This window comes from Balaenoptera acutorostrata, unplaced genomic scaffold, assembly GCF_949987535.1.
Source record: "Balaenoptera acutorostrata unplaced genomic scaffold, mBalAcu1.1 scaffold_789, whole genome shotgun sequence".
In the NCBI taxonomy this organism is placed as follows: domain Eukaryota; kingdom Metazoa; phylum Chordata; class Mammalia; order Artiodactyla; family Balaenopteridae; genus Balaenoptera; species Balaenoptera acutorostrata.
The window spans coordinates 112,241-127,764 of record NW_026646013.1 but is presented as its reverse complement, the minus strand read 5'-3'; positions in this window follow the sequence as shown (position 1 = coordinate 127,764).

Sequence of the window (15,524 nt, the reverse complement as noted above, 5' to 3'; positions counted from 1 at the left end):
GCATGTTTCTCCTTGGATTTATCCTGTATGGGACTCTCTGTGCTTCCAGGACTTGATTAACTATTTCCTTTCCCATATTAGGGAAGTTTTCAACTATAATCTCTTCAAATATTTTCTCAGTCCCTTTCTTTTTCTCTTCTTCTTCTGGAACCCCTATAATTCGAATGTTGGTGCGTTTAATGTTGTCCCAGAGGTCTCTGAGACTGTCCTCAGTTCTTTTCATTCTTTTTTCTTTATCTTGCTCTGCAGTAGTTATTTCCACCATTTTATCTTCCAGGTCACTTATCCGTTCTTCTGCCTCAGTTATTCTGCTATTGATCCCATCTAGAGTATTTTTCATTTCATTTATTGTGTTTTTTCATTGTTGCTTGGTTCCTCTTTAGTTCTTCTATGTCCTTGTTAAATGTTTCTTGCATTTTGTCTATTCTGTTTCCCAGATTTTGGATCATCCTTACTATCATTATTCTGAATTCTTTTTCAGGTAGACTACCTATTTCCTCTTCATTTGTTAGGTCTGGTGTGTTTTGACCCTGCTCCTTCATCTGCTGTGTGTTTTTCTGTTGTCTCATTTTGCTTATCTTACTGTGTTTGGGGTCTCCTTTTCACAGGCTGCAGGTTCGTAGTTCCCGTTGTTTTTAGTATCTGTCCCCAGTGGCTAAGGTTGGTTCAGTGGGTCGTGTAGGCTTCCTGGTGGAGGGAACTAGTGCCTGTGTTCTGGGGGATGAGGCTGGATCTTGTCTTTCTGGTGGGCACGTCCACGTCTGGTGGTGTATTTTGGGGTGTCTGTGGCCTTATTCTGATTTTAGGCAGCCTCTCTGCTAATGGATGGGGCTGCGTTCCTGTCTTGCTAGTTGTTTGGCATAGGGTGTCCAGCACTGTAGCTTGCTGGTCGTTGAGTGAAGCTGGGTCTTGATGTTGAGATGGAGATCTCTGAGTGATTTTTGCCATTTGGTATTACGTGGAGCTGGGAGGTCTCTTGTGGACCAGTGTCCTGAACTTGGCTCTCCCACCTCAGAGGCACAGCCCTGATGCCTGGCTGGAGCACCAAGAGCCTTTTGGGAGGTCTGACGTTTTCTGCCAGCATTCAGTGGGTGTTCTGTAGGAGCAGTTCCACGTGTAGATGTATTTCTAATGTATAAGTGGGAAGGAAGGTGATCTCCGCGTCTTACTCTTCCACCATCTTCCGAGAGTCTTTTAAAGCATATGTTTGAAATATAACCTTTCAAGTATATTTACTTCATATACTATAATTTTTAAAAAAATCATGACTGGTAGAGGGAATTTTTTTTTTATATTTCTTTATTTATTTATTATTTATCTTGGCTGTGCTGGGTCTTAGTTGCGGCACACGGGATCCTCATTGCGGTATGTGGGCTCCCATTTGTGGCATGCAGGCTCTTACTTGTGGCATGCATGTGGGATCTAGTTCCCCGACCAGGGATCGAACCCAGGCCCCCCGCATTGGGAGCGCAGAGTCCCCCCCACTAGGCCACCAGGGATGTCCCTGGTAGAGCGAATTTTATAACAGGATATCGATACCATGTTGTCCTACCTTATTCTTTCTACTTAAGGCAGACCGTTTTTGTTTTTTTGGTATTGGTAATGTGTGATGCTTGTTTACACATTCTTAACACAATTAAGCATTAGCGGTTATATCACAGAATTAGAGCTAACTGGCCAATCTGTAGATTGAATTTAGCACCCAATTCATATTTTTCCCTTTTATTACATTATCTTTATGGTAACCACATGGAGATAATAAATTTCAGGAAGTTTCCAGTTCAAAAACCTCAGGCTCTCACCCAATATAACACATTTATACAACATTTAAAAGTACAAAAGCTCCTTTTGGTTAAGGGACAATACAAGAAAACTCATGAATTTAATGACACCAAAAGTTCCGGTCCGCGCTGTCCCAGAATAAGGTTGCCAAATCTGTTTCTTGGCTCTTTCATTGGTAAGAATGTCCCCCTCTTATACTCAGCACAAGGTGAGTGTTTCTACACCAAATGTTGGAGCCTAGGTTTTCAGAGTCCAAGCTGATGACCGCCACTGGTCCTTGGGCCTTGGGAGCACCCAATTTAAAGTCCCTTATCCCAGTGGTCTTCACACTGAAGTAAGGCCACCCACTTATGAGATACAGGAAGAAAATGTAACTTCCATTTTTTTCATACATATTTTTATTTTTTATATCATGTGTAAATTTCTACTTAGGTTTACACTATATATAACATATTAGTCATATAATATATACCTCATTTATAAATAAATAACTGCACATATTGCTGCATACTTAGATATTTACTATTAGGAGTACTCAGTCAAAATAACTTGAAGACCACAGTTCTGACAGTAGCTAATCAGAGAGAATGGACACTAAGGGGAGAAATGGGATCCTTTGGAAGGTATAGACAAAGGTCCAGTGATTAACAATATAATAAAAAAGTATAGATTAGAATATTATATGTATCAAGGGACTTGTTTATAGATTCTTTATATACGTACTATAAAACATAAAAATTATCCCTATTGTTCACCAAGTTAACGGGAGTTTTAATAACTATAGGTAGACTACATACAACTTTCATAATAGTTTGGAGCAGTTTAAAGTTCAGGCACAAGTTTTTTGCATATAGTGGCTTTTCATTTTCTGGTTGTGGCTGACCTTTATGTAGGCCTTTTTTATTGCTATAAATGTTCTTTTTCAAGGGATAAACTGTTTTTGTCTTTTTGTTCTTGGTGGAGGGAATGTAAAGTAACTTTAAAAAGTTTTAAACAAATTATTATAAATCAGATTATAAGAGACATGTTAATTTTCCGTGTTTCCTAAAGTTGCTAAAATTTGTGCATATTGCTTTTATAGCCAGAAAAAATATTTAAAAGAATTAATAGAAGTAACTCCTAGTAATAGAACTAAAAACAATCTGCATATCTTCTAAATTACCTATGGTAGGGGAAAAGGTAAGAAGGAGAAAAAGAAGTAAACAGTAAAACATAGAAAACAACTAGCAAGGAAGCATTTATAGGAGGAAGAAAAAAGTTATGACAGGTTTAATCAAGTTTGTTATAACAATAAATATAAGTGGGATGAACATACCTTTTATAAGGAGAAGACATACTCTAAAGTTTTTTCAAAAAGCCTAATTACATACAGTATACAAGAGTCGCACCTAAACAGCATGATTGAAAGAAATTGAAAATAAAAGAATAGGCAAACCAGATACATTATAATAGAAGGAAAGCATAAAGGGGTGATAATGTTCAATTTGGCAGAGCTTAAAAGTAATAAATGGAACAGACTGCAATGGTGAAGCATATAAGCCATAATGATGATGTCATGAATCAATATGGAACCAAATTATACAGAACTAAATTTCTATAAACTTTTTTTTGTTTGTTTCTTGTTTTTGGCCACACGGCGCAGCTTGCGGGATCTTAGTTCCCCGATGACCAGGGATTGAACCCATGCCCCCTGTAGTGGAAGTGCAGAGTCCTAACCATTGGACTGCCAGGGAATTCCCCAGAACTAAATTTAAATGATAAAAATTGCAAGAGATAAAGAGAATTGTTATATCTCAAGAGTAGTTTAGAAACTTGAGTAGTTCTCTAAGTCTGTGACAGATAAAGCTAATAATTTTCTTATTAATATATTCTATATTTTTATTTCAGCTGATGTACAAGAAAAATAACTATTCTGAAAACAGAAAATATATGTTCTCCGTGACTCATGAAATATTTATAAAAATTGACCATGATTTTTGGTCACAAATAAAATTTCAGGTGATCCCAAAGAGTAGACATAGATTGTCCTAGACTCTCTGCCTATGGCAAAATAAAATGAGAGCTAAGTAATAAAGATAGGAAGGAAATTTTGTAATTTTCAGATCTTCTCTAACACTCTTGGGTCAAAGAAGAAATCAGAACTGCAGTTGTAAGATAAAATTGGCCCTCCAGCCCTCTGTGTCCAAGGATGTGGAACCCGGAGAGGTGGATGGCCAAACGTAAGGGACTTGAGCTTCCTCAGATTCTGGTATCCGTGAGGGTCCTAGAACCAGTCCCCCACAGAACTGAGGACGACTGTATGTAAATAATACGATAGTTCACAGTATGCTCCATTTTCTTTTGTTTTCCGATTAAAAAAACCCAATTTTGTATTTTGGTTTCAGAAGGGTAGTTAAAGGACAGTATTCAATAACAAATGTTTCTTGGCCCTCTGTAATGTGCAAGACATTTTGTTTGATGTGAGATATAACTCTGAGTAAGACTGAGCCTTGGTGCTTGTAATCCACTGGATTTTATTATTCAATGCACATTAGTAGTAACTTATTTGAGATGCATGTATGAAAAATCCTTTATAGTTTCTTTGTAAAGAAACGATAGAGTTCAGTATGATCATTTTAATTTTCAGCAGAGGTACCTATGGTACCTATATGGAGAGGAGAAGTAGATTATTATAGTAGATTGATTGAACTGTGTAGAATGTCTGGATATCTCCGTTCCTTTTTACCTCTATCACCTGGTAGGAGTTCTGTTTCATTGGACAATTTAAGTTTATCCCTCTGGGCTTCAAATTCTTCATCCATAAATGAGGAAGCTGAATTAAAATATAAGATTCTTTATACATGTTATTTTTGTGTAGCTGTGAATCAATTCATAAGTATTGAGCATCAACTTCTTTTCAGTCTGTAGGGACCAAACGTATGCTCTAGTTGGGGAAAAAAGACAAATTTAGGGCTCCACGCAAACAGAGGAGAGTGCGTATATCTTTAAAAAGGACAGAGATGGAGAAAAGAAGAGCATTGAGAAAGGTTTCACAGAGGCAGTGTGACACCTGAGCTGATCTTGAAGATAAGTTTTTGTCAAGTGAACAGAGAAGGAGAACATTTTAGGTGCAGGAGATAATAGAAGGTATAGAGGCAGAGAAGTGAGCGTTTTACATTTGGGAAGTTGCAGTTAGTTTGTATGGCATTTCGTAGTTAACATGGGTTTATGGAGGAGTAGCAAGACATCAAGTATTGATGTATATGGGAGCTGAACTGTGAAAAATAATGGGCTTTAAGTTAAAGGCAGTGAATAACCATGGAAATTTTTTTAAGCAGTGGAGGGAGGTGGCACTGTAAGATTTAGTTAGGGTGGATGCAGAGATAGCATTTAGGAAACTGGGAGTTGAGACATGATGAAGTCTTAAATAAAGTAATGGCAGTGGAGATGCTATACAGGTTTTAGAGTAGGTCTCTAAAATGGATGGGCTTTGTAGGGTTGACAGCCCTGGAAGTGTGTGCAAAATTTAATATGTGAATGTATTTTCCTCTGGGAGAGGGTCTATAAATTTCATCACATCATGCAGGAGGGCTCTTAGGGTAAATATATATTGTAGGGAAAATTGACAGAGTGATATTTTACAAACCATGAGGGTTAAATAATTTTAAGTTTTACTTTATTCATTAGTGACTAATCTAATCTTTTTTCACTTTTTTAGAGTGGACAGGCCAAAATCTCATCAAGTTCGAACCTCTGGTACAATAAGGCGAACCTCTTCTTTGGATACGATAACAGGACCTTATCTCACAGGACAGTGGCCACGAGATCCTCATGTTCATTACCCTTCATGCATGAAAGATAAAGCTACTCAGGTAAAATAAGCAAATCAAAATCAGTTTTATTATCCTGCAGTTCTTCTATTTTGATCACAGTAAAGAAAATTAATTTAATCAAATTTTCCCAGTTATTAAATATATTCAACCAAAGAAGAAAGCCATTTCTTTTAATAAACTTTAGACTAAGTATTTTTATCATCTCGGTTTTGAAAGTTTTTAAATTATTTAATATTTAATAAATAGCACATCAGTCTACATTGTGTGGTTTTTGAGACTTATAGTTTTAGGAATTATTTTCCTACAGAAATTAATGACTAGTAACTGTATTAGAAAATACAGGCATATCTCGTTTTACTGTGCTTTGCTTTACTATGCTTCTCAGATATTGTGTTTTTTTACAAATTGAAGGTTTTTGGCAATCTTGCATGGAGCAAGTCTATCGGCGTCCTTTTTCCAACAGCATTTGCTCACTTTATGTCTCTCGGTCACATTCTGGCAATTCTTTAAATATTTCAAACTTTTTCATTATTATTATATTTGTTATGGTGATCCATCCTCAATGATCTTTTTTGTTACTATTGTAAAAAGATTATGACTTGCTGAAGGCTCAGATGATGATTAGCATTTTTTAGCAATAAAGTATTTTTAATTAAGGTATGTATATTGTTTTTTTAGGATGTAATGCCTTTGAACACTTTAATAGACTACAGTAATAGTATAAACATAAATTTTATATGCACTGGGAAACCAAAAATTTGTGTGACTCTCTTTATTGCGATATTTGCTTTATTGTGGTGGTCTGGAACCAAACCTGCAGTATCTCCGAGGTATGCTGGTATAAGTAATTTTTGAAGAAAAGCTTGTACAGTTCCTGGAAATAATTTATAAAGTATTAACACATGGCTAAGGAAATATATGTTAAAGGATATTTTTTCTGTTTAAAGCCAAAACTAAAATCCTTGAGAGAGAAATAGAAAATTTCCTGTTTGTCACACCTTCTCTATTTGTGGATCACAGCTTTTGACTTGAAGAGTTTTCCTTCCGTGTCAGAAAAAGATGTGAAAACATCTTAATTTATAATTTCTGAATTCTTGACCATATCTTTATAGCAGTAGTCGATTAGCATTATGAAGAATACGAAAAGTATAAGAGATGGTTATTGGCCTTAAAGAACTTACAGCATAGTTAGGAAGATAAGATGTAAATGTAAGAAAATTGGTAATAGAAGACAGAGTATTATTAGGTGTTAGATGAATGGAGCATTTAAATGTAAGGGAATTCAATGGAATGGGAACATTTTTGGCTTTGTGGGTTAGGGAAATAGAAGGATTAGAGTTTCATGTCTGAAGAATGAGGAAAAGGGGAGAAAATTTTGGACATGATCTATGAGAATCTTCTCCAGTTTTGTAATTTTCTCAGGCAAGCTTGAAACCATAAAATTAGCTTCTTTATCATGCATCCTATCAATTTTGTCTGTGTAACATTTTATGTCACCCACTCCCAGTCTTTTGCTTTCCATTCTTTGTGAGGGAAAGGAGGAGTTTGAGATGGTATGCAGTGGGATTCTCAAGTAGAAAGTACTAGCAAAACTTAGAGATGTGGGCCTGCACACTTAGAAATGGTCACAGATAATTCAAAACTATCTTTCTGGAGGAGTTGGACTCCCAAGTGTGACAGAGTGTAGGTATAGAGTAAAGAAAGAAGGTCAAGAGATCAAGGACTTAGTTTTTAGAAATGCACACACGGGAAGGATAAAAAAATGAATGTATTCACCTGGTAGCAACAAGAAGAGAAAGGAGTTTAACATTTACTGACTGTGTACCATGTACTTTGTGTTTTTATACCCTGTGTTTCATTTAATTCTCACAAGAACATTATAAAATTACACGATGGGGAAGCAGAAGCTCAGGGAAGTTAAGTGACTTAGTATCCTAAACCTAGGAATTGTTGGAGCCAGGTTTCTAATACAGGTTAATTTGTCAGCCAATCTGAACTTCAATTTTATGGTGCTTTTAGGATAAATGGAATAGTGTGTGTGCATGTGTGTGTATCACCTAGTAGAGTAGTTGACACCATTCTTAAAAATGGTAGCTATTCTTTTTAGGTTAAAAAGAAACCCTACCCCTTATTGAATATATGCTTTATGCTGACACTCTCCAAAAACATTATCTTATTCATTCTTCACCAAAACTCTAACAAGAGGAGACAGAAAAAGAGCAAAAGCTAAGAGAAGAAATGAAATAGTCTTGCCTTAGAAACCAAAGGGAAAGTTGTTTTAAGAAAGGAAAAATTATTAACAGTATCAGGTGCTACCAACAGGTCATGGAAAATAGGGAGTAGATTTAGGGATTAGGGGCATATTGTCTTGGAGAGTGAAATATTGATAATATGTTAGAGAAGGAAGCTCAGCTATTTGGGAGTTAAGAAGAGAGTGATATGGTGATAGAAGATAAGGGCGCTGGGTAGGTTTCTTCACCACATCTCTTTCTTTATCTGCACAATGGGATTAATGAAACCTAACTCATGGTAATGTTGTGTGACTAAATAGGGTAATATTTGAAAGTGAATATGGCAATACACATGTTAGGTTATTAGTAGTAGATACAGACAGGCCCATTTGTAACATCTGCAGGATCTGGAGCAAATATAAATGTAGACCTACATACCATATACATACTAAGTTAAATTAACAAACTGTTACATAAAATTCCCCCAAAAGCCTGAGGTCCAGGGTAGGGGCTTCTCTTGCCTGGGTCTGCATGTAGATCGTCTATTTGAGAAACCTGACATTGATAGGAAGTCCAAATATAGGCCTCATTTTACATATGATACACTGAGGCTTAGAGAAGCTTAACTTGTACATGGTTATATAGCTAAATAAATACGAAGAGATCTGAATCCAGATTTGGCTGATTCCAAAGGTTTTGTGTTTTCTCCAGTTCCTCCCTGCCTCTCATAGTAATCACTAAAGTGTATAGCACTTGACCTAGTGCTTGCCTTACAAGCCTAAGAAATGGTCTTGCCCTGAAGCATTATTAGTTTAATTGAAGGTATAAGAGATGAACATATGAGATGGTTGTTATTGTCATGTCCATACCTCCTTGATTCATTCTTTAACTCTTGGGGAAGGAAGTAGAGATTTGTATTTATTCAGTGGAAATTAGTAAACAGAAAGTGGTACAGTCATTGTGCTACAGATATTAAATACCTAGGCTGTCTGGCTTTAGTAGAGGAAATCTCTAGTATTTTCTACCTTTCATATTTCCATATTTCAGCTACCTTAATTATTGAGGGTTAGAATTTTTATTGCTTAATGTATTTATACATTGGGCCTTTTTAAAAGAAGTAGCATAGTGTTGTGGGAAAGACTGTGGACTTTAGAGACAGATCTTGTGTTCAAATCAAGGCCCAGGATTAACCAAGATGGCGGAGTAGAAGGACGTGCTCTCACTCCCTCTGGCGAGAGCACCAGAATCACAACTGGCTGCTGGACAATCATTGACAGGATGACCCTGGACTTCTCCAAGGAGGATACCCCACGTCCAAGGACAGAGGAGAAGCCACAGTGAGACGGTAGGAGGGGCGCAATCACAGTAATATCTAATCCCATAACTGCTGGGTGGGTGACTCACAGACTGGCAAACACTTATACCACAGAAGTCCACCCACTGGAGTGAAGGTTCTGAGCCCCACGTCAGGCTTCCCAACCTGGGGTTCCGGCAACGGGAGGAGGAATTCCTAGAGAATCTGACTTTGAAGCCTAGTGGGAATTGATTGCAGGACTTCGACAGGACTGGGGGAAACTGAGACCCCACTCTTGGAGGGCACACACAAAGTAGTGTGCGCATCGGGACCCAGGGGAAGGAGCAGTGACCCTGGGGGAGACTGAACGAGACCTACCTGCTGGTGTTGGGGGGTCTCCTGCAGAGGCAGGGGGTGGCTCTGTTTCACTGTGGGGACAAGGACTCTGGCAGCGGAGGTTCTGGGAAGTGTTCCTTGGCGTAAGCCCTCCCAGACTCTGCCATTAACCCCACCAAAGAGCCGAGGTAGGCTCCAGTGTTGGGTTTCCTCAGGCAAAACAACCAACAGGGAGGGAACCCAGCCCCACCCATCAGGAGTCAAGTGGATTAAAGTTTTACTGAGCTCTGACCACCACAGCAACAGTCAGCTCTACACACCACCAGAGCCTCCCATCAAGCCTCTTGGATAGCCTCAACCACCAGAGGGCAGACAGCAGAAGCAAGAAAAACTACAATCCTGCAGCCTGTGGACCAAAAACCACAGTTACAGAAAGATAGACAAGATGAAAAGGCAGAGGGCTATGTACCAGATGAAGGAACAAGAAAAAACCCCAGAAAAACAACTAAATGAAGTGGAGATAGGCAACCTTCCAGAAAAAGAATTCAAAATAATGATAGTGAAGATGATCCAGGACCTCTGAATAAGAATGGAGGCAAAGATTGAGAAGATGCAAGAAATGATTAACAAAGACCTAGAAGAATTAAAGAACAAACAAACAGAGATGACCAATACAATAACTGAAATGAAACCTACACTAGAAGGACTCAATAGCAGAATAACTGAGGCAGAAAAATGGATAAGTGACCTGGAAGACAGAATGGTGGAATTCACTGCTGCGGAACAGACTAAAGAAAAAAGAATGAAAAGAAATGAAGACAGCCTAAGAGACCTCTGGGAAAACATTAAACGCAACAACATTCACATTATAGGGGTCCCAGAAGGTGAAGAGAGAGAGAAAGGACCAGAGAAAATATTTGAAGAGATTATAGTCGAAAACTTCCCTAACATGGGAAAGGAAATAGCCACCCAAGTCCAGGAAGCGCAGAGAGTCCCATACAGGATAAACCCAAGGAGAAACACGCCGAGACACATAGTAATCAAAGTGGCAAAAATTAAAGACAAAGAAAAATTATTGAAAGCAGCAAGGGAAAACGACAAATAACATACAAGGGAACTCCCATAAGGTTAACAGCTGATTTCTCAGCAGAAACTCTACAAGCCAGAAGGGAGTGGCATGATATACTTAAAGTGATGAAAGGGAAGAACCTACAACCAAGATTACTCTACCCGGCAAGGATCTCATTCAGATTTGATGGAGAAATCAAAAGCTTTACAGACAAGCAAAAGCTAAGAGAATTCAGCACCACCAAACCAGCTCTACAACAAATGCTAAAGGAACTTCTCTAAGTGGGAAACACAAGAGAAGAAAAGGACCTACAAAAACAAACCCAAAACAATTAAGAAAATGGTCATAGGAACATACATATCAATAATTACCTTAAACGTAAATGGATTAAATGCCCCAACCAAAAGACATAGACTGGCTGAATGGATACAAAAACAAGACCCATATATATGCTGTCTACAAGAGACCCACTTTAGACCTAGGGACACATACAGACTGAAAGTGAGGGGATGGAAAAAGGTAGTCCATGCAAATGGAAATCAAAAGAAAGGTGGAGTAACTATACTCATATCAGATAAAATAGACTTTAAAATAAAGAATTTTACAAGAGACAAGGAAGGACACTACATAATGATCAAGGGATCAATCCAAGAAGAAGATATAACAATTATAAATATATATGCACCCAACATAGGAGCACCTCAATACATAAGGCGACTGCTAACAGCTATAAAAGAGGAAATTGACAGTAACACAATCATAGTGGGGGACTTCAACACCTCACTTACACCAATGGACAGATCATCCAAAATGAAAATAAATAAGGAAACAGAAGCTTTAAATGACACAATAGACCAGATAGATTTAATTGATATATATAGTACATTCCATCCAAAAACAGCAGATTACACGTTCTTCTCAAGTGCGCACAGAACATTCTCCAGGATAGATCACATCTTGGGTCACAAATCAAGCCTCAGTAAATTTAAGAAACTTGAAATCATATCCAGCATCTTTTCTGACCACAACACTATGAGATGAGAAATGAATTACAGGGAAAAAAGCGTAAAAAAGACAAACACATGGAGGCTAAACAATACGTTACTAAATAACCAAGAGATCACTGAAGAAATCAAAGAGGAAATTAAAAAATACCTAGAGACAAATGACAATGAAAACACGACGACCCAAAACCTATGGGATGCAGCTAAAGCAGTTCTAAGAGGGAAGTTTATAGCTATACAAGCCTACCTAAAGAAACAAGAAAAATCTCAAGTAAAGAATCTAACCTTACACCTAAAGAAACTAGAGAAAGAAGAACAAACAAAACCCAAAGTTAGCAGAAGGAAAGAAATCATAAAGATCAGAGCGGAAATAAATGAAATAGAAACAAAGAAAACAATAGCAAAGATCAATAAAACTAAAAGTTGGTTCTTTGAGAAGATAAACAAAATTGATAAGCCATTAGCCAGACTCATCAAGAAAAAGAGGGAGAGGACTCAAATCAATAAAATCAGAAATGAAAAAGGAGAAGTTACAACAGACACCGCAGAAATACAAAGCATCCTAAGAGACTACTACAAGCAACTTTATCCCAATAAAATGGACAACCTGGAAGAAATGGACAAATTTTTAGAAAGGTATAACCTTCCAAGACTGAACCAGGAAGAAACAGAAAATATGAACAGACCAATCACAAGTAAAGAAATTGAAACTGTGATTAAAAATCTTCCAACAAACAAAAGTCCAGGACCAGATGGCTTCACAGGTGAATTCTATCAAACATTTAGAGAAGAGCTAACACCTATCCTTCTCAAACTCTTCCAAAAAATTGCAGAGGAAGGAACACTCCCAAACTCATTCTATGAGGCCACCATCACCCTGATCCCAAAACCAGACAAAGACACTACAAAGAAAGAAAATTACAGACCAATATCACTGATGAATATAGATGCAAAAATCCTCAACAAAATACTAGCAAACAGAATCCAACAACACATTAAAAGGATCATACACCATGATCAAGTGGGATTTATCCCAGGGATGCAAGGATTCTTCAATATACGCAAATCAATCAATGTGATACACCATATTAGAAATTGAAGAATAAAAACCATATGATCATCTCAATAGATGCAGAAAAATCTTTTGACAAAATTCAACACCCATTTATGATAAAAACTCTCCAGAAAATGGGCGTAGAGGGAACCTACCTCAACATAATAAAGGCCATATATGACAAACCCACAGCAAACATCATTCTCAATGGTGAAAAACTGAAAGCATTTCCTCTAAGATCAGGAACGAGACAAGGATGTCCACTCTCACCACTATTATTCAACATAGTTCTGGAAGTCCTAGCCACGGCAATCAGAGAAGAAAAAGAAATAAAGGGAATACAAATTGGAAAAGAAGAGGTAAAACTGTCACTGTTTGCGGATGACATGATACTATACATAGAGAATCCTAAAACTGCCACCAGAAAACTGCTAGAGCTAATTAATGAATATGGTAAAGTTGCAGGATACAAAAGTAATGCACAGAAATCTCTTGCATTCCTATACACTAATGATGAAAAATCTGAAAGAGAAATTATGGAAACACTCCCATTTACCATTGCAACAAAAAGAATAAAATACCTAGGAATACACCTACCTAGGGAGACAAAAGACCTGTATGCAGAAAACTATAAGACACTGATGAAAGAAATTAAAGATGATACCAACAGATGGAGAGATATGCCATGTTCTTGGACTGGAAGAATCAACATTGTGAAAATGACTATACTACCCAAAGCAATCTACAGATTCAATGCAATCCCTATCAAATTACCAATGGCATTTTTTACGGAGCTAGAACAAATCATCTTAAAATTTGTATGGAGACACAAAAGACCCCGAATAGCCAAAGCAGTCTTGAGGCAAAAAAATGGAGCTGGAGGAATCAGACTCCCTGACTTCAGACTATACTACAAAGCTACAGTAATCAAGACAATATGGTACTGGCACAAAAACAGAAACATACATCAATGGAACAAGATAGAAAGCCCAGAGATTAACCCACGCACCTATGGTCAACTAATCTATGACAAAAGAGGCAAAGATATACAATGGAGAAAAGCCAGTCTCTTCAATAAGTGGTGCTGGGAAAACTGGACAGCTACATGGAAAAGAATGAAATTAGAACACTCCCTAACACCATACACAAGAATAAACTCAAAATGGATTAGAGACCTAAATATAAGACTGGACACTATAAAACTCTTAGAGGAAAACATAGGAAGAACACTCTTTGACATAAATCACAGCAAGATCTTTTTTGATCCACCTCCTAGAGAAATGGAAATAAAAACAAAAATAAACAAATGGGACCTAATGAAACTTCAAAGCTTTTGCACAGCAAAGGAAACCATAAACAAGACGAAAAGACAACCCTCAGAATGGGAGAAAATATTTGCAAACGAATCAACGGACAAAGGATTAATCCCCAAAATATATAAACAGCTCATTCAGCTCAATATTAAAGAAACAAACACCCCAATCCAAAAATGGGCAGAAGACCTAAATAGACATTTCTCCAAAGAAGACATACAGACGGCCACGAAGCACATGAAAAGATGCTCAACATCACTAATTATTAGAGAAATGCAAATCAAAACTACAATGAGGTATCACCTCACACCAGTTAGAATGGGCATCATCAGAAAATCTACAAAGAACAAATTCTGGAGAGGGTGTGGAGAAAAGGGAACCCTCTTGCACTGTTGGTGGGAATGTAAATTGATACAGCCACTATGGAGAACAATATGGAGGTTCCTTCAAAAACTAAAAATAGAATTACCATATGACCCAGCAATCCCACTACTGGGCATATACCCAGAGAAAACCGTAATTCAAAAAGACACATGCACCCAAATGTTCATTGCAGCACTATTTACAATAGCCAGGTCATGGAAGCAACCTAAATGCCCATCAACAGACGAATGGATAAAGAAGTTGTGGTACATATATACAATGGAATATTACTCAGCCATAAAACGGAACGAAATTGAGTCATTTGTTGAGACGTGGATGGATCTAGAGACTGTCATACAGAGTGAAGTAAGTCAGAAAGAGAAAAACAAATATCGTATATTAACGCATGTATGTGGAACCTAGAAAAATGGTACAGATGAGCAAGTTTGCAGGGCAGAAGTTGAGACACAGATGTAGAGAACGGACATATGGACACAAAGGGGGGAAAACTGCGGTGGGGTGGGGATGGTGGTGTGCTGAATTGGGCGATTGGGATTGACATGTATACACTGATGTGTATAAAATTGATGCCTAATAAGAACCTGCAGTATAAAAAAACAAACAAACAAAACAACTAATACTAAACTTTCATTGGGTTATTTGTATGGAAATATGTTAATATAAATGTTTCAGACATTACATGAAATTTCTAAAAATCTTGTATTGTGGGGAAATATGTATGGAAATATGTTAATATAAATGTTTCAGACATTATATGAAATTTCAAATCAAGGCCCAATGTGAGGGAACTTTCTGGGATAATGGAATTGTTGTATATCTTGATAGAGATTTTGGTTACATGGGTGGATGTATTTATTAGAACTTAGGCAAGTATACACTTGTGCATTCTAACATATAACTTAACTTTTAAAATATAGAATATAAATACTGAAAACTACTTAAGATGTTTAGAGGTGAAGGATACTGCTGTCTGCAACTTACTTTGAAATGAATAAAAATAGGATCAATAGATGATAGACAGGTGAATATATATGTGATGAAGCGAAAGTAGCAAAATGTTAAATATAGATTCTAAGTGTTGGCTTTCTGAGTATGCACTGAGAAGTTTTTTCAACTATTGTATTTGTTTGAATTTTTAAAATAAAGTGTTGGGGGTGAAATCATGGCCCATTGAATTAACTGCTATGTATCTCACAGTTCAGTTTCCTTTTTTACAAATTGCAGTTAATAATACCCAGGTTGAAC